Below are 24,294 nucleotides of genomic sequence, written 5' to 3'. Positions count from 1 at the left end.
TTCACCTAAACACCTCCATGCTTCCACAGGTATGTCATCTGGGCCAACAGCCTTTCCATTCTTCATTCTCTTCATAGCTATCCTTACTTCCTCCTTGCTAATCCATTGTACTTCATGATTTACTATCCCTACATCATCCAACCTTCTCTCCCTCTCATTCTCTTCATTCATCAACCTCTCAAAGTACTCTTTCCATCTCCTCAACACACTCTCCTCGCTTGTGAGAATGTTTCCCTCATTATCCTTTATCACCTTTACCTGCTGCACATCTTTTCTAGCTTGGTCCCTCTGTCTAGCCAATCGGTACAGGTCCTTTTCTCCCTCCTTAGTGTCCAACCTTTCATACAACTCTTCATATGCCTTATCCTTAGCCTTTGCCACCTCTCTCTTTGCCATGCACCTCATCTCCTTATACTCCTGTCTACTTTCGTCATCTCTCTGACAATCCCACTTCTTCTTTGCCAACCTCTTTCTCTGTATACTCTCCTGTACTTCCTCATTCCACCACCATGTCTCCTTGCCATCCTTCCTCTGTCCAGATATGATACCTCATCCCCTCTGTTCCCTTCACCAACATGCTCATTGAAATCTGCTCCAATCACCACTCTCTCACCCTTGGGTACAGTCATCACCACTTCATCCAATTCACTCCAAAATTTTTCTTTCTCATCCATTGCACACCCAGCTTGTGGAGCATATGCACTAACAACATTCATCATTACACCATCAATTTCCAGCTTCATAAACATCACTCTATCCGACACTCTTTTCACCTCCAAAATACTCTCAGCATACTGTTCCTTCAGAATAACTCCTATGCCATTTCTCCTCCCATCCACACCATGATAAAACAATTTGAACCCACCTCCGATACACCTAGCCTTACTCCCCTTCCATCTGGTCTCTTGCATACACAATATACCAACCTTCCTTCTGTCCATCATATCAGCTAGCTCTCTCCCTATACCAGTCATACTGCCAACATTCAAAGTTCCGACTCTCACTACCACAGTCCTAGCCTTTCTCCTCTCCTCCTGCCTTCGGCCATGTCTTCCGCCTCTTCTCCTCCTTCGGCCAACAGTAGCCCAATTTCCGCCAGCACCCTGTAGGCTAACAGTACTGGTGGCAGTCGTTGTTAACCCGGGCCTCGACCGATCCGGTATAAAACATTTTCTTGGTGACTGCATGAAATGTTTTGGTGAAGTTTTATGCCAGATGCCCTTCCTGGCGCAATCCTCCCCATTTATCCGGGCTTGGGACTGGCACAAAGAAATGCACTGGCTTGTGCATCCCCAGTGGCTGGGTTGAGTGCTAGATGAAGAATGCTTATGTAAAATGTATAAAAGCACAAAACAGTGTGTTGAAAATACTATGCACATTGATAGAAGTATGAAAATAAACTGTTTGTAGATGCTATTGAAGTGAAATAATAAGATACAGTAAAGTCTAACTGCATCAGAAGCAATGAGACAAGAGTGATACTCATAATGTGGGAAATAAATATTACAAATTAATAAGCAAAATGCTGAATTTAAATTGAGTTTGCCTAGCAGACTAATTAGTCACTGGGCTGTGCCTTTAAGTTAGTTAGGTTGGGTGGTAAAGTCAGGGTGAGGGAGGTGAGGCTTGGAGGGAGATCACAAGATAGGCAGAGAAGGGGAGGAAGGTTATATAAGATTAGGTCTGGGGGAGAGGAGTTCCCTTTGGCACTTCAGTTTGTGTTGGTAGGATAGGTTGTAGTGTCCAGATGATCAGCTGGGGTTTCCTATAATAGGGCCTAGGTACAACCTTCCCTAGGAGGTGAGTGCTGAGGGGTTTATTTTTTCTTCCTTGCTGGAGGTAAGTGAAGGGTTCTTATTTTATGTAGAGATGGTATTAAATGTGCATAGTTAGGTATCAGGGCCACATTTTAATTTTTTTTTTTTTATAGGTATAGTTTGCAAGTATGGTCATTGGAAGTTTAAGTAAGGCTAGAAGGGGGAATTAGTGCTAGCAGGCATTTTCTGAAATATATGCAGCCTGGACTTAAATGGATATCTTTAGTGCTGGCTGCAATATTCAGATTAATTCTACTGTCAAGTTTGTTTTAGCATGCATTTTTTTTGAAGCGTGTGAGTTTTGAAACTCATTTGTGAGGCATTAGGCTGCTTTTGCCTTTCGGTGCCGTTTGGATTGCAATCTATGTAACTTAAGAGGAATGGACTGGAGGAGGCAAGAATCCATTCAGTTAGCTTGTATATGGCAGTTGGGAGGCAGATTTCATGATGCCTGCCTCTGTTCATTGTTCATAGGGGAACAGCATGGTGCTGTGCACATCAGGGTATGACTCAACATAGTGACATCATACATCTATTGTCAGGGGTTGTTAGGCAGTAGCAACTCTTGTGTAATGGCCTAATCTTTTGAGTTTTTTTTGTTAAGAAAAAAGAAGAAGAAGAAGAAAATCTTTCTAGAGATAGAGCATAAGTGCAAGCAGTTTATGCTCCACTCTGATGGCCAAGTGGATTGCAGCCACTGCATAGGCAGTCATTAGGTCCACTTGGGGGAATACTTTTTTTAAAAAATACAATAAGTATACTGTGCATGAGATGATGTTACGTAGAAAGCCAAGAGTAAATCCCTCCTAAAGCTGGTGACTTTTTATGTAAATGTGGTGAATTACACTTAATAAATAATGACAATAATTAGAGTTATAGACTTTTTTTACTTCAGAAAATAAATATTAATTTACTTTTTCTTATTCTGCCAATGGTTACAAGTGAATAGTACTAACATTTAAAGTGTCCTTGATTGTCCCTAATCCTTTCTGGATTTGTCCCTGATTTTGTTGAGATTTAACCCTGATTTGTTGAGAGCTATCTGTCACTCATCCAGTCAGGATAAAACAGATGAAAAGTTGTGGGTTAGGTTCAAGCAGCTTTATTGTATAAAACACATCAGGATTGAGGCTTAGTAACTTAAACTTAAATAAACTTATAAACAGATAGACTACTGCACTCATACATGTTAACTCTCTGGCTGTTCTCTCAAAATGGCACTGCTGCCTGCACGTGCTCTCTATTTATATGCACATGCCATCACTTTGAAATGCTTTTTAAGGACATAGGACACGCTACATCCTCCCTCTTTGAGAAATAGGTCATGCAGAGTAATAATGACAACAATCATTGACATGCAATTGTACAGAAATAATCCTTTTACATGCAGTTCTACAGAAATAATTACAAATAAAGGAATCATGTCCAGGTTGCTGCGTATTTTACAGTAGGTCTGGAAATACGACCTAATCATGTGGCATAAAAACTAGGACTGGGTTTAGCAACAGGGACTGTCTTTAATGAATGTTCGACTTCAGAGACATCTGACACATCATCAGGAACAGGAATAGGTACTGAAATATGTCCTTCAACATGATCATCATCTGGATTGCTCTGAGATCTAAAGTCTGTATCACAGATACAATGCTGTGATATCGATTCAGACGCCAGAAGAAGATGCCTGCGATTTCTTCTGTATTCTATTCCCTCAGATTCCACTAAGTAAGATCTCAGCTCAGCACATATACCTCTCACTTGACCAATTCAATCAAAACCTTTCATTGTTTGCATTCTCACTATCTCTTCTTTCAATGGATGAAGAAATCTGCTCTTTGTATCATAGTCAGACTTCTGAAATGAACGCTTTTTGAATTGTTGGGCTTTGACTGCTCTGGTGTTTTTAGCATTAGACACCAACAAACTGGAACTTAAAGGCAAGGTTGTTCTAGTTTGCCTAGACAGAAGTCTCTGAGCAGGCGAGATGAGTAAATTGTCACGGTGTATATTTCTGATATTAAGCAAATTCAAGAAAACATTGGTATTGTCACACTTTGACCTCTCTAGTAATTGCTTTGCACTTTGTACTGAATTTTCAGCGAAGACATTTGACTGTGGATACTCAGGACTTCTAGTAACATGGATAAAGCCACTCTTTTGCAAATTTCTGAAATAGCTGACTGGTAAACTGGGCACCAGAAATAACTTTGTGTGGACTACCATGGACTGAGAAATGACATTTCAACTTAGTAATGACAGTACTGGACATTAGGTGGTTTGAGCAGATCAATCTCAAACCATTTCGAATAACAGGCTACCAACACTAAGTAATGTTGACTATTCCACTCGAATATGTCAAGTGGCTACTGTTGACCAAGGTAGTTCAGGAATCTGGTATAGCTGAAGTGGATCTTTCTGCAAATGTGGTTAAGTACTATTGCAGACAGAACAAGATGAAAGTACTTTATCAATATCCTTTGACAGAGAAGGCCAAAATACAAGTCCTCTCACCCCTCTTTTGGTAGTTTTGGAACCTGGGTGGCCATGATGCAATATGAAGTAGGAACAATAACTTTAGGACCTTTGAAAATGATACGATCTGTAAAGACTGGGTGAAGATAGATGAAGGCTGCCAGCCTAGCTAGATATAATTTTGGAGATAATTCTGTCATCTGTAAATATTAATGTAAACCACAGGGTTGTTGTCTTAAATGGTAACCATAGTGTTACATGTAGAACTGGAAAAAGTGTAACAACAGTGGACTCTACTGACCAAGTAAAGCATGTTGTGACCCTTTGATGTTAAAACTCTTCTCCGGATGGTCTAAATGAAGGAGTTATTGCTGTTGTTTTAAGGCCAGAGTTAATGCCCAGAATTTGCATGCATAAATGTCCTTAATGGCTTTCCTTCCTGACCTAGTGTGAGTTTACTAAAGAATGTTGCCTGTTAGCCTGGGAACCCCAGGAAAGTGTGAAGAATGATGTAATGTGAATCAGGACTGTAATATCTATTTTAAACAGAAAGAATCAGAAAGCATTAAGCATTTTTGTCTTGACCATCCAACTCATCAGCACTGTCTTGCTCTATATGTAAGTTTATCTTAGACTTGTGTTTTCTCTTAGAGATAGCTAGAAACTAGAATGATTAGACTAAGTGTTTTTCTGTGATGTCAGAACTGTACTACTGAATTATTTTAAGTATTTCTCTGTGATCTCTGAACTCTTGACTAGCACTGTGTAATAAAAGTATTGTCTTGTGTTTTGACTATTTTTATTAAATATTTTTAAAACCCTTTCAACTAGGGCTGTTTTTGTAGAGATAATTTAAGCGCTTTAGAGGACTTGCATGCCTTTGGTAAAATTGTACAACGCCACTCCAATAGCTTTAGCCCTGGGCTGTACTACCAATTGGATAATAATATTGCAGTAATAATTGGACACCCTTTTAAGGGCCTTTGAGTAGCTGATAATATTAGTAGGTGGTGGCAGCTGGTACCATATAATCTGGGAAAAAGGGGCACAGCTGGAGAACCTTTGCCAGCCTTCCCCAGGAGTGTCTGTGTGGTTGTATAAACTCTTCTCAAAGTGTGTGTGTGTGTGTGTGTGTGTGTGTGTGTGTGTGTGTGTGTGTGTGTGTGTGTGTGTCAGCTAAATGGGCAGGGACACGAAGCACTGGTTGGACAGAGAGGGTGCTGGAGGTTTTATATTGCCCACTAGGCTGAGCTATGGACCCTATAGCTGTGCCAGTGGGGAGTCTTATTGGGGACCTGCAGAGCAAGGGAGTGACCAGCCCCAGACTGACTGTGATCTCTGTGCTCTTAAGGGAAATTGCACTTCACTGTGTGTATTCATTATCCTTTCCTCCTATATGAGACGCCCCTCACTGGTGTTAGTGGTGAGGATTGAGGCTCCTTGATTGCTGGGCCAGGGCACAGACATCACATATTAATTATTTGGCAGGGGTGGGATATCCACACCACATATTAATTGGTTGGCAAATACTAACTGGCTTGTAGTGGTGTGGGTAGAGTGAATTCCTGTAGCTTGTGTACAGTGAGCTCTGAAGGTGTTTTGTACTCTAAATCAGTCACACAGTGAATACTCAGAGTTCAGATCACAATTGTTTTATTTCTTTTGTTAGCTTAGTTAGTCAGGGTGAGCAGGCAGCATGTCAGCAGAGGAGTATGGAAAGCTGACAAGGAGCCAGCTGGCGGACATGTGCCAGGCTATGAGACTGGTGCATGGAAACCTGACTAAGGCAGACCTGATTGCAGCCTTGGTTACAGCTGCATCAGAAAACAGCAACCAGGAGGACAATCAGACTGGCAGTGGAGATATAATACCCTTGGAGAATAGATAGCTCAACCTTTCTGCAGAGGACTTAAAAATCCATATGGAGCTAAAGAGACTTGAGTTGGAGGCCAAGCATTTAGAAATAGAAGCAGCTGAGAGACTGAGGAGTCCACAGGCTGAGGAGAATGAGACACTGCTATGCCTGGAAGCCGAGGAAAAGGAGCGGCAGAGGAAGCATGAGTGGGAAATGCTGACTCTTCACCAGAGTCATGGAGGTAATGGGGAAGGGAGTAACTGGACCCCAGAAGCACAAGAGGTCAGTAAATTTCTTCCGCAGTTTAAAGAGGGGGATAATTTTGATAGTTTCATTCATATTTTTTAGCGGGCATGCAAACAGTATGATGTTGACCAAGGCTCTGGGTACAGTTCCTGACCCCCTTACTCCATGGTAAAGTTGTAACTGTTTTGTCAAAAATGCCTGACGTTGCATATTTTGATTATACTGCTGTTAAAAATCACTTGTTAGAATTGTTTAAGCTAACACCTGAAATGTATAGGAAAAAGTTTTGTGAGCATAAACACAAGGCAGATGAAAGTGTGTGAATATGTTGCTGAACTAAGCACTTATTTCCATAGGTGGGTGAGCGGATGTCAGGTCACCACTTTTGAAGGGCTGGCAGACCTTTTGGTGAGGAAACAAGCCCTTAACACTTTGCCTGAGAACATGAGGATCTGGTTAGCTGATAGAAAATGTGCTACTTCAGATGAGTTGGGGAAGAAGGGAGACCTATACCTGGCAAGCAGGGCAGCCCTGCACAGGAAAGGGACCCCAGTACTGCTCAAGGGTCTAAAGGAACCTATGGTGGGCAGCACAGACTGACCAACAGAATCTGCCAGTAGCAGGGAAAGCCACTAGTCCAGGTACATGTCCAGGAACTAGGGTTAAATGTTTTGAATGCAACCAGTGGGGCCATGTGGCATACAGGTTGTCCAGGGAGGCAAGGTGGGGAACAAAAGTTGAGAGACATTAAGTGGGAAAGACAAAATGCCAATTGTAGGTTGTCTTGAGACAACAAGGGTACCAAACTACCATCCTGCAGATAGGGAAGGATTTGGATGAGGCAGTACCATGTGTTTATGCAGTTGCATGCAGTCAGGCTAGGAGACAAGCATATGAGTCTGGTAGCACGGGGGAGACCCAGACAGACTGCATACTTGCAGCCGGGACTAGTGAGGTGGCTACTTCATGGAGGGAGCTACCCTGTAGCAATGAGACTGAAGGTGAGCCACAGCTGCTTGGGGGTACTGATGCTCCCTAGGACATAGTGACTGCAAAGGTAGAGGTGAGTAGTAGTACCCAGGCTGACAATGAGGCACCACTGTCAGACAATGCCAGACGTCCTGTGGAAGGGTAGCTGGGAAGGATTACAAGAAGAGAGTTGAGACAGGCTCAGCTCTCAGACCCTACATTGCAAGGCATGACATAGGTAGCTAGGGAAGCACCTGATTCTCAAGAAAAGGGGGAATCTGTATACTGGGACAAAGGGTTGCTGTACAGAGAGTGGATCCCTGATGGAGGGCTAGAAGTTGAGAGAGTACAGCAGTTGGTAGTGCCTAGAGCCTTCCATCTGGCACTTCTAGCAATAGCCCATGATATTCCCTTTGCAGGTCATATGGGCATAAACCGTACAAAGAGGCGTATTATGCAGGATTTCTATTGGCCTGAAATTTCCAGAGATGTAACAGGGTACTGCAGGACCTGCAAGCAGTGCCAAAAGGTAGGCAAGGCAGGAGACAAGGTGAGAGCTCCTGTGATTGAGAAGTCATTTCAGAGGGTAGTTATGGATATTGTGGATCCTTTGAGTACCCCAAGTTCCACAGGGAAAAAGTATATCCTAGTGGTAGTGGATTATGCTACACAATACCCTGAGGCAGTGGCTTTGTCCTCCATTGAGGCAGAGAAGGTGGCAAATGCTTTGTTAGAGATTTTCAGCAGGGCAGGTTTCCCAAAAGAAATACTGACTGACAGAGGTGCCAATTTCATGTCAGACCTGCTGTCTTGTCTGTGGAAGTCCTGTGGGGTGAAGCACATGAAGACCACCCCCTACCATCCCCAGACTAATGGTCTTGTTGAGAGGTTAAACTCTACAATCAAGTCCATGCTACGGGCATTTGCAGGTCAGTTTAAGAGGGAGTGGGACAAATATTTGCCCCATCTGTTTGTTACAGAGGGGTTCCCCAGGAATCCGCAGGTTTTTCACTCTTTGAGTTGCTGTATATGCATAGTGTGAGGGGACCCTTAGATTTAATTCAAGATGAATGGGAAGGTGAGTGAGAGTCTCACAAGGAGTCCGTTTTGGCATACATCCTAAACCTCAGGACAAGGCTCAGGGAACTCATGGGCTTAGCCCAGGAGACCCTGGCAGAAGCCCAACAACAGAAAAAGGTGTGGTATGACAGGAATACTTGAGCTAGAAAGTATGCTGTGGGGCAGCAGGTAATGGTTCTCATTCCTGTCAGACACAACAAGCTGCAAGCAGCTTGAGAGGGACCTTACAAGGTGGTAAGAAAGGTAAGTGATGTTAACTACATGGTGGAACTGCTAGGCAGAAGACAGGGGCACAAATTGTACCATGTTAACATGATGAAACCTTACCATGATAGGGAGGCCCTTGTGCTGAGGATTTGCAGTGGATTGCAGGAGGAGACTGAGGGAGATCTGGTGACTGATCTCCTCAGTTAGGCTCGGGCTGACACCTCAGTGGAAGGGGTAGCAATGTCCCAGCAATTATCTCCTACCCAAATTCGAGAAATCTGGACAGTGTTGCAGGAATTTGGGGACATGTTCACTGGGAAACCAGGGTGCACCCACCTGGGGCAGCACCAGGTGGATACAGGACCCCAAAGGCCTATTAGGCAGGCCCCTTATATAGTGCTTGAGAGAGTCAAACAGACTCTGAGGGAGGAGATACAGGAAATGTTGGAACTAGGGGTGATTCAAGAGTCCAACAGTCCCTGGGCCTCCTCAGTGGTGCTGGTGCCAAAGAAGGATGGCAGCACCAGGTTCTGTGTGGACTACAGGAAATTAAATAGTCACACAGAGTCAGATGCTTATCCCATGCCTAGGACAGATGAGGCCCTAGAGCAGCTGGGTGGGGCTAAGTAAGTTACAACCATTGATCTTACCAAGGGCTACTGGCAGGTGCCCTTGACTTCCAGTGCTAGAGAGAAGTCAGCCTTTGTGACTCCTTTTGGCTTGTATGAGTTCACAAAGATGCCCTTTGGGATGAAGAATGCCCCAGCAACTTTCCAGAGGCTGGTAGATCATATCCTAGCAGGAGCAGGAGGGTTTGCCCTTGCTTACCTAGATGATATTGCCATCTACAGCCATTCCTGGCAAGAGCACTTTCAACATGTCAGGGAGGTGCTGGACACACTACAGAGGGCAGGGTCAACCATTAAGCTGAGCAAATGTCAGGTGGGTATGGCAGAGGTCTCCTACCTAGGACATAGAGTGGGGAGTGGTTAGATTAGGCCAGAACCTGCCAAAGTGGAAGCCATTCAGGCATGGCCGGCACCTGTTACTAAAAAGCAGGTGATTGCATTTTTAGGGATATCAGGGTACTACAGAAAGTTTGTCCCCAGTTATAGTGCCATAGCTGCTCCCCTCACAGACCTGACAAGGAAGAACAGGCCAGATAAGGTAGTGTGGACCCCTTATGTGAGCAGGCATTCCAGAAGCTTAAAGAAGCTTTGGGAGGACCCCCTTTGTTAGCCAGTGCAGATTACAGCAGGGAATTTGTTGTGCAGGTGGATGCTTCGAACCATGGGGTGGGGGCTGTATGTAGCCTGATTTCTTCAGAGGGGGAGAGCACCCAGTAGTTTATCTCAGTTGTGGGGTCCAACCCAGGGAGGAATGCTATTCAGCTGTAGAAAAGGAATGTCTAGCCATAGTGTGGGCACTGCAGAAACATCAGCCTTAATTGTATGGAAGAAAATTCACTGTTATGACAGATTACAACCCCCTAACATGGTTAAACAGAGCCAGCCAACAAAATGCCAAGTTGCTAAGATGGAGCCTGGGGTTGCAAGCATATGATATGTCCATGCAGCACCGCAGTGGGATTAGCAATGCCAATGCAGATGGACTCTCAAGAGAGGGAATGGGGTAAGGTATACTCAGATAGACCTAACTCCCTCAAGCAGCATTTCTCAAGGGTCACTTGAAAAACTAGCTTGAGTTCTCCGGGGGGGGTATTTGAAGATTGGGTGAATCACAGTTTGATTATGTGTTGTGGGCCACCTTGGCAGTTTTCATGTACTTTGAAGTATTTCAGGTTAGTGAATCATTGAGTCATCTGAAGTGGGAAGATCTGAGAATTACTTCAGCAAGGGTATTGATTTCGCTAAGCCAATCAAAACCTGATCAAGTGAGAGTGGGTAAACAGGTGGTGTTGCCAAGGAGTGGAGTGCATTTATTATTTCTGGTGGCTTGGGCTAAAAAATGGTGGGAGGCTTTTTTCAAGATGTGATGGGGTGGAAGGTGGACTCTAGGAAGTTTTTGTTGTGAGTGTGGATGGCATTGAGTGCACAAGGGGTGTCAGTGGATATTTATCCCGCACATTCTTTTAGAATTGGAAAGGTGTCTGATTTGGCTGAGGAAAGTTGATCTGTGGCGGTGATAAAAAGAGCAGGGAGAAGGTAAGTTAGAGCAATTTTGAATTACAATCTTTTGTGTATAAAAAAATAATAAACAAAATGAGAATGAGGTATTTGGATGTTAATTGTGGGTTTTTTATTTTGCAGGCAGAAAGCTGTTAGTCATGCTGGTCACTCTTTTATTTACTGGGTGGCTAGAAGAGCAGAGGTTCATCCTGTTGGTGCGAATATGGGCCTGAATCCTGTACATTGACATGTTCAGTAGTGTCATTGTTGGGGTATAGAGTGGTGCCAATTGTTACCAGCACTGGAGGAGGTAAGATAATTTAGTAACACAGTTGGGATAGTTATACATTTGGAAGGTAATGACATCAGGTACATATCTATTACCTGTTTGAAGGTGACTAGTGGATTCCTTAACCTTAGGGTGGCTATGGCAAGTGGTGCATTAGGCTTTAGGGCAGCTAAAGAGTTAAATTGTGGTTAATGAGCAGTGGGTAGCTGTTTATATGTTTGTGGTAAGCTGTCTAACACACTGTCTAGTTACTGCAAAGAGGTGATGTTGAAGTTATCAAAGTGTTCAAGGAGGAGGTGAGCAGTTTATCATGCTGCTCAGTGTCTTATGGAGCAAAAATATAAATCTGTTTTTGTTGTTGTTGATAAAGCTGGTTGTTATTGGTCTTGTCATATTTTAACAAAGCTGATCAAAAAGTCATGAGATTTTTTAAGTGTGTCACTGGTGGGGTGAGGATAGCACACAACAGATTATATTGAGGTACATATTTTGTCTGACAATAGATTTAAAGGTCTGGGGAACAAAGGTACTAAACAAGGATGTGTGCATACTGTCACCAGGTAGTGCCATCAGTTGAACTACTGATAACATGCATATAATAATGCAGGATATTTTTTTTTTCAAGTTGCAGCACATAAATACATACTTTAATATTTTGGGTTGTTTTTTATGAGAAGTAAAGAATGCTAAAACAAATTTACAGCATCTCATTCTTACTTATAGGCTGCCCAATAAAAGCAAAAAATGTGTGCATAAAGATTCAATCATGTAATGACAGTCATCTCAAGTACTGTATGCAGATCAGTTGCAATGAGATCCTGAATGACTATGCAGATTTATTTATAGGCTTAGGAAGTTTTAAAGAAGACTCTCACATAAAAATACAAGCTAATGCTATGCCACTAGCCGATGGTCCAAAGCAAACACCAAAAGTTTTCTAGAGCAGAACTAGTCAGGAATTAAAGTGGAAAGAAAGTTTAGATATTATTAATTAGCAGTTATAACAAACAGAATGGGTAAATATCATGTCAGTGTTGCAGAGCTGTACCAAGGGAATTTAGCACCCTAGGCAGTACATTTGGAAGGTACCCCCATAAATATTTAATACAAAGTTTAACACCTTATAAGCCGCTAGTTATTAATCACAGTTGTGATCTTCTAAACTGTATAGTTGTTCTGTTTTTAATAACTACATTTAAAAAAGGGTAAGTTTAGTTGCAATATATCTATTAAATGATTTTGGTCATGTAATAACAGCTCTCAAGTTTTCTTTCAAACAAGTTCATATTCAGGGGAGGTGTCCAATATGCTCTACCCTTGTTTTAATTGCTACAAATCTTTTTGGTTTCTAATACCATGAGAGGAATGGACCCCATTCCTAAGTCAAAGAATGATTATAGTTCATGAAATTAGTATTGTTTCAATCTTTGATGTCAGCCAAAAGTGCTCTTTGCAGTACCTGCAATATGCCCAGTAATAACTCCTACAATTCATGTATTGGTAACATATCTAAATACGATTGTGGATTATTTTTTATAAGACCTGTTGCTCCTACTACTATTGGAACTGTCTGGGTATCTTTCTTCCACATTGTTTTCATTTCTGCCTGCAGATCCTGATATTTTATGACTTTGTGTCTCTTTGTATGCAAGTCACTGTGCGTGGCGATTTCAATGATCAATGCTACTTTTGTCTTCTTTTCATGAACCCCTATATCCAGTTTTCTAGCATCTATCTTTTGAGCTGTTGGTAATGGGTGATCCCACGTGATGTAAACTTCATCATTTTCTGTGATGCTTTGTGGCTAAAGTTTCCAGTGTTTTTCAGCCACTTCGATACCATAATGATTGTACAATTCCCAGTGCAACAGTCTTGCCATATTATTATGCCTTTCAATATACAGTCCTTCTGCTATTAGTATATACAACCAGCAACAAGGTATGCAACTGTTTCCAATTCGGTTTTGTTTCTCCCACATGTTCAATGGACTTTGTAAACCAGTATGTATGTAGCCCACTATCTTGGACCGCCAATATTAACCTTTCATTTCTTGGTTTGAATTTGCCCCTCTTAAACCAATCCTGTGTTTATTCCTGATCAACATGAGGCTCTTTCAGACGTTTTCCATACTTGCAACTATAATTATGCATTTTCCACATTTCTTGCCTTCTCATCTGGTCCTTCACCTTATATTCTTTCTTTTGTTTTTTGGCACATACAGCTGCTGTCTGATTTTTATCTACTTCTGATTTGATTTCCATTCCTGCTTGACACAGATATGGTTCTGCTAGATTAAGCAGAGAAGTAATCTTAGATTTATTCTGTCCATGTTTCAAAACTTTCACTACGTTTGGGCCTTGTGAGGTCAGCAGATATGTGTGGAGTCCCACGATTGTAGATGTATACCTGTAATCAATTTCAAGGAGGCACATCCCTCCTTCGGAATGGGGAATATATAATCTTGCTATGCACTGATTTTTATAAATCATTTGGTGAGCATGAAGCATCCTTCTTGTTTTCCCAGCTAATCTATCCAACACATTTTGGGGCCAGTCAATCACTCCAAACTGCAAATTAGGACAGGAAGAGCAAATTAGTTTATAGCTTGGATTTTCTTCCTAGATGTCAATGCTGTTTTCAGGATTAATTTAAGTCTTCTGAAGTATTCTTTACTAAGTTTTATTCACATTTGTTCATGTTTTATTGTTGATCCTTCATTAATTCCCAAATATTTATACACTCCCTCTTGCTCAGATTCTTTTAATTTGCATTCTTGTCCCATGTCCCAAACTGATGTTTTCCTGGTGCTGCAGTTTTTCTGGTTTAAAGGTTGCTTTTGTACATTTATCAAGACCAAATGACATTCTTATATCATCTAAAAAGTTTTGACAACCTGCAGTTGTGCTTTCAGTTCCTCATCTGATGAGCTATACAGTTTTAAATCATCGACAAACAGAAGATGTGAAGTCTTTAAACTTTGTTGTTTTCTAGGAGTCAAATTACAACCATGGCCTAAGTTGTTAAGTAGACAGCTTAATGGGTTAAGGGCAAGATAGAATAGCAGCAGTGGCAAATAGTCAACCTGGAATACCCCCCTTTGAACTTTTATCTTTGGGATAATATTTTTTCCTTTATCATGGCGTAATTGCAAAGTGATCTGCCATTGTTTCATGGTCACTGTAATGCAGTCGATCAGTGTAGGGTACATCTTATACATTTTAAGAACTCTTTTATCCATGAATCTAGGATACTATCAAATGCTTTTTTGTAGTCAGTCAACGCCATACTTAGATTCTTCACCATTTTACAGTTCTCCACTATGACTTTATTTAACAACAAATGATCCTTTGTTCCATGTGACTTTCTTTTATTGCCATTTGTTCTACTGCCATAATTGAGTTTTCTTCTAATTGACTATAAACTCTGTCGGCATCAATTCCCGTGTATAGTTTATACGTCATCGGAAGGCAAGTTATTGGTCTATACGTTTTAGGGTAGCTTGCAGGTTCACTCTTAAATAGGAGCATTGTTTTTCCTGTTGTTAGCCATGTTGGTGTCTGTTCAGGGTGTGCATATAAATAGTTCTTACTCATGGCTAAATCTTTGTGCAAAGATGTTAATAGTTCTAAACAAAAGTTAGGAACTGCATCTGGGCCTGGGGTTTTCCAATTACAGGCCTTTCTTAACTTTGTTTCAATCGTTTTGGCTATTACCTCATCCCATTTCATATCCCGTACCTTTAAACTTCTTATCCTTTATTTTACTTCTTCTATCCATTTAGCATCTTTGTTATGTTCCACAGGATTTTCATAGATACTTCTCCAAAATGTATCTATTTCTTCTTTTTTGGCAGTCTTTCAAGTCCTTTTACTTTGATTCCCAATTCTCTATAAAACTTTTTTGGGTCATCAATAAATTGCTTATTTTGTACTTTTCCTTTATATTTATCTGTGTATCTTCTAAGTTTTTCTGCCTGTGCTGATATTTTTAGTTTGTTATTTGCGATAGTGCATGATAAGGGGTCTATATTAAAAGCCCGAAATGACAAAAGCTTGAGTCTATGTACATCGACACATAAAGGTCGATGTACATAAACCGTGAAACATGAAAACAGCGAAATTTGAAACGCCAAACGCGTTTCCTGGTCAGCAGCATGATGGTGGGGATAAGGAAATATATCCTTTTCCCCACTGTAGTGTGGTCTCAGAGTTGTTATATATAGGTAGGGGGTGTGGGGAGTGCAGGGGGGCTTGCCCCTGTAAAAGCCTGTTAAATGAATTAGTTAGTTTTATTTTTTACTTACCTGTGTGGCACATTCTGATGACGGAACTCGTTCGGCATTTCAAATTTCGCTGTTTTCATGTTTCACGGTTTATGTACATTGAACTTTATATGTCAATGTACATAGACTCAAGCTTTTGTCATTTCAGGCTTTTAATATAGACCCCATGATGCTCCTGGTTTGTTCTAATACTGCGCATTGCTTTTATCACATCCATCTTTCTTGCTATGGTAGTGCACAGCTGTAAAACAAGATAAGTCACATTTGCATAGATATTTTAATACCTGAATAAAGTGAATAAAAGACACACTTACCCATTAATTACTGTTGAAGTATTGATCTTCAGAATGTCAAAAGGTAAGTTATTCTGTATTAGATTCAACCAACGCTCCTGACAGGTAAAGCTAGATAAAGCAAGTGCCGTATTTTATATATTTAATACCCCATTAGGAAGACATAGATTCATTAGAATTCCTTTTGATAATTCACCAGTATCAGAAATATTCCAAAGATGGGTTGCACAAGTGATTGGAGGCTTGCAAGGTATTGTAAACATAACTGATCATCAGATAGTGTGGGATCCGACACAACTGATACAGCTCCTAAATAGATTAAGACAACATTTCAACTGAAATTAGAGCAAATGTAAGATATAAATGATAAGTCTGAAATAAATGGGTCATATTCTAATACCATAAAGACTGTAGCCTGATACAGGAAATGCTAAAGTAGTTGTGAAAATTCAAAACATAAAAGGCAAGCAGGCATTGCAGGAGTTTCTAGGAATCATGGAGTATCTTGCAAAGTTTTTATCTACAATATGTGAGATTACTATGCCACAGTAGAAGTTAGCAGTTAAAGCAAAATATAGGCTGGGACTAGAACTTTGAACAAGAAGATAGCTTTGGATGGTTAAAAAACTAGTTACAGATGTTTCAGCATTACAAAATTATAATGTAAATAAGCTACTAATGTTGCTGGTAAATGGCAGTCAGAATAGTAGAGCAGCTGGGTCAAGACTGTTTAAAATGCACAAAATACATATACTCATTTAGAAAAGGAACCGCATACATTGGAATCCTTGTGAATAACATTCCATAAGGGGTATTTTGTACCACAACTCTGTGTTCAGGCATGGCTACAGTATGTAAATAGGAGGGAAGCTGTACATAGCACTAACTGCAGAAGATAAACAGGTGCATAAATGGGGATTTTATGGTCATAGGTACAGAACAAAAATGGGACATGCTTGCATAGCACTAACTCCAGCTAATAAGACTGACACATAAAAGTGGGGATTATGACTCTGCGTACAGTACAGATATAGAGGATGGTGTGCATAGCACTAACTCCAGCTGATAAACAGATGCATAAAGAGGTTGAAGCTGTGGTCAAGGGAATGGACAACCCACTGCATACCATATGCATGAACTGACTTCCATGCTTTGCTGACAGGTGTACATGTATCACCATGGCCAGCTGAGGGAGACAACACATGGAAAAGTTCATAAATCAAGATAATGAAGTATAACTGCAGGCCCTCTGCATACATGGCATATACCTCCTGGGGAAAGGGGCTTCAGACAAGCATTATCTGGACTATATTTGGAAGAGACAGGTGCACAAAGTGAATGCTACTGGCAGCTATAGGTCTCTCTCTAAAACAGGTTGGACAAAGAGATACTGACATGATACCCCATACAAAGGAAAAGGCAAGGACATTATCATAGACAGGTCTACCACGAAGGGTAGACCACCATCACTGAGGTTGAGGAGTTCTTAGTCTTACTTGCCCACTGGGGGAGTGATCCATCATATCCGGGGCTCATTTGCTTATGGGGCTGGGCTAGCACCGTCCTCTCATGTGTCATTTGGGGTAGCACCAGGTTGATATTGTCCAGTACAGTACAATATGGCAAACTTTACTGCATGTTTGTAGGGAAAGTTAATCTCACCTGCAAGTCTATACTTCCAGCACCTCTGGTCTGCAACTGCAGCAGCATGCATATATACATACATACATACATACATACATACAAATATTTCAAGCACAGGAATTATTCCCCTTTTAGCTTGCCAATATAACAAAACAGTTGTTCCCATAATAAGTGTCCAGGCTGTTCTTAAAAATATATAAACTAGTGCTTGCTTAGGTGTAATTTGGTAGTCTGTTCCATGCATCGGCTGCTTTCTCTACAAAGAACCAATTAGTACACTTCTCATTCCTATAGAATCGTCTACATAGGTTGTCTGATGATTCTCTACTTTTTGATAACCCCAAACATTCCCAGAGGGAGTTGTCTCTAAATGTCCTGTATACCTAAATAAGATCTTCGGCTAGATATCTATAATGAAACTGTACAAGTTCAGATCATTTAGTCTTTCATAATAACTTACATTTTCACATCCGTGAATGCTCTTGGTATAGTTACTATTTTCAGTTTCATGCTTGTTTTCTTATAAGGTTTCCATATTGTTATTTGATACTCACCTTTGGGTCTAATAAAAATGACTTCATCATTTCTGATTTCCTAGACTTTATAAATCTTTTTATATATCCTGTAGTTCTATAACTATCATTAACCAATTGGTTGATATGATTAGAAAAACTCAAAGCTGGATCTGCTCATATACCCAGGTCCTTAAATGAGTCTACAGTTTCAATCAGTGTGTGCTGTATTAAATATTCACCTGTCACTTTATGTCTCCCAAGTCTCATATGCTTAGTTTTTGATGCTATTTATCAGCATATTATTCTCCTGTGCCCAAATGATCAATTTAGTAAGTTCTTTGGCAGACATGCCTTATCTGTGACATATGTAATCAGTTTACCCAATTTCAGGTAATCTGCATATAGACTGTAGAACAACTCAAATGAAAAAGTTAGGTCTGAAAGTTACAGTCTAAACAAGTAATGGCCTGGGACAGAGCCCTGCAGGACACCCTCAGTGTAACCAAGAATTTCACCTGTCCAGTTGCTGTTTGATATTGTAAGCCATGCAGCTAGCCATCTTATCAAGAGTACATCAATACCTAGTTGTTCTAATTTATTGATCAGAGTTTTGTGTATGACCCTGTCAAATACTGACATTAAATCTATATAAATTACATCACAGCATAATTTTTCTTTCATAGATGTTATTATATTGTTATAGAACATCATGTTACAGGTGGTAATAGATCTGTTTTCAACATATCCATGCTGATATATGGTTTCAAGTCCCAACCTATCCAGTTCTGACAATAACTTATCTAATAGTACCTTCTCCATTATTTTTCCACGACATAAAAGTAGACTTAAGGGTCTGTATGACTCTGGGTTTGTCCTACTCCCCTTTCTCTTAAAGACAGGTTTTATAAGTGCATGTCTCCAATCTTGAGGAATCGCCCCATATTTATATGACCTAGTGAATAATAGACATAATTGTACTATAAGTTCTTGCTGAAGTGTTCTCAGGTCATTGTTACTAATTCCGTCTCCTCCCTGTGCTTTGTTTGGATCCAGTTTGCGCAGCTCTTTTTCAATATAATCTAATTTGATTCCAGTATCTGAGGTTACCTGGATGTCACTAGGACAGCTTATCACCCCCTTTGTGGAGCCAACGGCAAACTGTTTTGCATAAGATTTTGTAAACATATCTATAATTTATTGTGTCTGAGAATACATTTTAAAATCTGCACACAGTTTATCAAATTGCATGTCTTTGCTCCTTCCACATATTATGTATCTATAAAAAGGTTTCCTATTACGCTCAATATCTTTACATAAATTTTCTTCAAATTTTTCTTGATCTTGTTTCACACTATGTTTAATTTGTTTGTCCAGCTTGTTTATTTCAGTTTTCAAACTTCTAGTTTGACCTCTCTTCCATTTCTTATATTTTTTATCTCTCACCTTAATCAGGAATCTTGTTCATATGGAAATATACCCCTGATGTTGTATGCCGCAGCCTAGCTCATGATGTTAAAAGTTTTTATTTATTTATTTATTTTACACTCAGTTTCTTTTTCAAAACTTTACATGTTCCATCGGCAGTTTTTCACTACAGTTATTTTTACACAGTGACTGTTTTGCTTCCATATAATCTGTAATTAACCTTCTGTGCATTGGTTTAGATTTCAGTTTGCAGAATTATCTAGCAACAAATTAAACTTTATAACCTCATGATCACTTAACATCAGTGGTGCTAACTGCTAAAACTTGTCTTGAAGTAACAGTAATTTCTTTAGGAACACAAACAATGTCTAGTTAGTACATTCCATTCCCTGGTAGTTTTTTTTTTTTTTTACAATCTGAAGCAATTGTTTTTCCTGAATACATGTTGTGAATAGTTTCCTTACTAATGCTGTTGAATCAATATTATTCCAGTCTGTTTCTGGTAAATTTAAGTCCCCAGCTAACATTATTTTTTCCTCCTGTGTTTCATACAAGAACTGTACAAATTCCTCTAGGTCATCTGCATTTAACTTTGGTGGTCTATACACTCCAACAATTATTATATGTCCCAGGGTTGCTGTTATTGTCACAGCTGCAAAGTCTATAGCAATGGTGTTATCACTGAACATGTAATAATCACAGGTCTCATAACTATCTTTAATCCCTAGCATAACACCTCCACCTAATTTTTTGTTAGAATGTCTGTTACAGTAAAAGCATTTATACCCTGACAGAACTGGCTTCCAGTCATTGTTCTTTAACCATGTTTCACAAACATTAACAACATCAATATTGTGGGAATGTAGAAAATTTTCCAGTTAAAAAAAATGTTATTATTAATGCTAGTAGCATTAACAATCATCGGAGATGCATCAACTGTTGTTATCTGTGAACTCTTAAATTTTCAACCTGGCAAAAATCCTGCCTAGTGTTTGTCAAATATTGCAAAAATATCTGCTGCAAAAATTATTTGCCCTCATCTTGACAAATGCACACCATCCTGTCTGAACACGTGTGCCCAAAACCTGGCTTGGCTGCTCTACATTCCATGTTGGTAATAATTTACCCAAAAAATATTTTCATGCATGGTGACCTGACTATCTCTTTCTATATGTGATTTGTGAAAAATACATCCTAACACCAATATAAACTATATTGTCTAAGAGGGCTGTAAATTCCCTACTAACAGTCAGAGAGTCCTTGTGGATAAGATCAACTGTACCAACATGAATAAAAACAGATCTGTACTTCCTTCATTAAGGCATTCCAAGGCTTGTCTCACATCGTCTATTTTTACTCCTGGCAAGCATAACACTATTCAATGTTTTTACTTTGTAAAGGCTTGCAGCCGAGGCACTAGGAGAGGAGAGACAGCTAAAAGGTTTTTATTAAATTCTTATTTTGGAAAGTAGAGCTGTTTTCACTGGTGTTTTGTGTGTTTTCAGAACTATTCAATGTTCATTACCTTATCTGCAGATATACGTATCGGTTCGTCTAATAATTGAGTCTTAATTACAAGAATATCTTTGCTGACCAGCTCTGAAGAATCTTCAACTTCTAATATAGTAATATCTGCGTTATCAGTTGTTACGAAGGGATGATCTTCATCACATTTGTCTTATTAATCCCTCTGTTTTCATTGCATATTAAATTCTCATCCAGCTGGCTATGTACATCCACATCTTGAGCCATGTAGTCAGCATCTGTCTTTCTCTTCTTTTTTCTTAAATTAATGTTCTTCAGTCCTTCCGCATTCAGTTTTGATTTCTTCCTTTCCACTTACCCCTTGCCTCTTTTTTCTACCTTCTCTTTTGGAAAAATGCTGCCTTCTTCTGTAGATTGAAAGTTTTCTGATAGAAAAAATGGTATCATTCCATGTAATCTATGTGTTACATAAGAAAGCAGTGTCTTTTTAGTACATATTCTCTTTACGTTACATACATTAATCAGTTTCTTTTTCTTCCTTGTTATTTGTTGTAAACTTCTTCCTTTCTTTCTTTTTTGTTTCCTTCTAAACACTCCAAATCCTCAGATTGCTGAATACTTGCACCCAGAATTCCAAAGTTGTCGGGGACATTGTCTTGTTTCATAGGGCTTGAATGATCCTTACAGACAATAGAAACATCATTTCCTAAATGTGTTCTATTTGCTTTTTGCCTAACATTATTTCTCTCTCCAGTCCAGTCATTAATATGTGTAACAACAGTTCTGACTGTTCAAGTTCTTAAAGTCAGACAAAAGCTGTAATTCCTTTATTCACTATCGCTCGCAGTCGCACTTCTTTTTAACAGTAAAGAACAATAAATCACAAACCAAGATAGGATTGTTTAGATAAACTCTGGATTGTCCTGTCTGCAGTCTTTGTGAATTTATAGCTGACTAGGTCCCTTGAGATGGCTAAACCATACCTATCTAAAACCTATCCCTTTCTAACAACCAACAGTGAAAAATTAAAGGTAAAACAACAAAATATAAATCAAAGTAAATATTCTTGTCTACAAGCTATCCCTTCCCTCCTAGAAACAGTTAAAAACAGTGATAAAAAAATAAAATATAAACTGAAATAAAACTTCTCTTAACAGTCAATTCCACAGTAAATCACAAACCAAGATAGCATTGTTTAGATAAGCTCGGGATGTATGGCAAGATATGTTTGCCAACTGTATTTTAGTGTGTATTATTATTATTGTTATTATTATTGTTATTATTATTATCTGTGCTACACGGGGTTATAGGGATATGTGTGTGTGGGTAGACTATGGTGTCATGTGTGATCCTTCTTTCAAAGGCTCCACTGCTGGAGTGTCCAGCACAGGTGGTCAGTGTAGCACTGGTGTCAGCAAGACACCTGCAACTGATGATGGTAAGATGAATGTGGTATGGTCTGATGACACAGTGGCACTGCCTGAAACACTACAAGGGGAGGGGTCACCAACATCCAGCAGCAGTCCCTGTAGAGGAGTAGGCTGAGAGGCTGAGAAACAATTTGCACCAGAGTATGACAGGCATTGTGCCTGGCAGTCTGTCATGAGCTCCACTTGTGTACCCAGTACATAAAGTATCTGAAATGTGCACAGCTACATACCCACGATAGGGACAGATGCAGAATGGTTAAGCAGTGTCAAGACTCCAGGGCCATCACTGATATGGCTACAACAATTGACATTAACCAGCAGATGTACAGGTCAGTCATCCAGGTACAATCAGCTTTTACCCACAATACTGTTGAAATGATGAGTGTATTCCACTGCTTACAAAATGACATGCATCAACTGCATAGTGACATAGGTTCATAGGTTCATAGGTGTATAATAGGCTAACAACCACTAAAGTCTTTATAAGCTTAGTCATGCAACCCAAATATATCTCATGAGTTACTGTGCCTTAGAGGTTATTCTAAAGGGTGTATGTTAGCTAAGGCATGATTTAATGGTTGCCTCTGCCCAACAGAGACATACATGCCAGACTTGGGGTGGATTTTTGATTTCCCATTCACTAGTCCAGGTTACTCTTAATAGAGTTAAGGAGAGCTCTGCTTCACATGTCTGGGAAGATTACTCCAGAGACCGGAATTCTCTAAACTGAAGTAGACCTCAGTGGCTCAACATCCAGCTTTATTGAACACTTAAGCATTTTTGTCCTGGTATAGTGTACTTTATCAGAATCTGAGGCCACTGAGGTCTACTTCATTTGTTCTTAGTTGAACTTTTTCCTGTTGGAGTCCTGTTTTAATTCTCTGAGATACATAGCTGTCTCCTCCAACATGTCCTATGTATGTTGTAAGTAAAGTATAGGTCCATAGATCTCTTATTTCTGATGTGGTTCATTCTGCAGATACAGTCCATCAGAGTGGGATCTAAGAATGCCTTGTATGCCAGGTATAGATCACCTGTCAGCAATCTGGAGTAGGAGAACATGGAGATAAATGGCTGTTGAGGTTGCTGGTAGCAAATGTTGTATCCATAGTTGCTTCATGAGATGCACTGCAACTGTCATCTGGTCTACCTCCACAGATCATTACTTCCACAGCCCTATGAGGTGAAAGGTGCAGACAGATCAGAGACAGATCATTCCAAGTCAGACCACAAAGACCATTGGTGAGATAGCATCACTGTTACCTGTCAGCACAGCCTGCCAACTCCAATATAGGTATTGTTGAAGTCATAGACAATGGCATTCCTCTGGCAAAATACCTGGGATGTCTCATCAGGCTGCATGTTCAAATTCCTGTAGTTGTACTCCTCTGTTGTCTCTGGACACAAAATGTAGAACACCCAGTCATTGACTTAAATTAGTTCATCCACTCCGATGCTCAACATGACTGACACATGGTACAATGCATCAGGTTGGTTACTCATAGTACTGTGTTTCTACACCTTCACTGCCATACACCTCATAAATCCCTGACACTACGACATCAGGTTACGCCACCCATAGTTAAATCATAGCAACTTGACACAAAATATGCAAGATAGAAACTTGTACATTGCACTTTAATTTTGTGGCATATGTTACATTTAATCAGCTAAACTAATAATGCAATCATTATTTTTTTTTAATTTAAGTGTTGAGAAAATAGAACGCAAACAATATAGGCAGTAAAATCATTGCATCCCCAAGGTTAAGCAACTACCAGTTTACAAAAGGAAAGTTTTTTTAATGATTGGCTTCATATATTTTTGTCTTGAGAAAGGAATTAAGTTTATAGAGTATTGACAGGATGTACAATAAAATAACACTTTGTCCCTGATAAATTAAATTTAAGCTACAAAGGATGGTCAGTTTTCTTTTATAAGCTGTGCAGACATATTGAACCTTTTTAGTGAAAATACAGCAAACAGATCCAAGATAATAAACACACAAAATGTAATAATATAAAGATCTGTTATAAACTCCTTTTTGTATACTTCCAGTTCACACTCAAAGTGCCTTATTCCATCCAGAACTTTTTTGGATCTGGCTTCTTTAATTAAGTGACTTACCAGCTGAAAGGCAAGGAGTTATTAAGAAAATG

General features: G+C 39.8%; 1 long non-coding RNA gene across 2 annotated transcripts in view; it reads left to right on the top strand.

The window, feature by feature from the left end:
- LOC122796622 overlaps positions 1–24,294 on the top strand; it is a 189,695-nt gene that overhangs the window by 25,042 nt on the left and 140,359 nt on the right. Inside the window, exon 2 of one of the 2 annotated variants that reach the window (XR_006363998.1) lies at positions 10,914–11,082. The exons of the other annotated variant lie outside the window; for it this stretch is intronic. This is a non-coding gene — a long non-coding RNA (uncharacterized LOC122796622). The remainder of the gene's footprint in view (positions 1–10,913; positions 11,083–24,294) is intronic. 2 annotated transcript variants of the gene reach the window in all.

This window comes from Protopterus annectens, chromosome 3.part0 (genome assembly GCF_019279795.1).
Source record: "Protopterus annectens isolate FY-2018-M chromosome 3.part0, PAN1.0, whole genome shotgun sequence".
NCBI classification, from domain to species: domain Eukaryota; kingdom Metazoa; phylum Chordata; order Ceratodontiformes; family Protopteridae; genus Protopterus; species Protopterus annectens.
The sequence above is the reverse complement of the archived record's forward strand: the minus strand, read 5'-3'. Positions and strand labels throughout refer to the sequence as shown.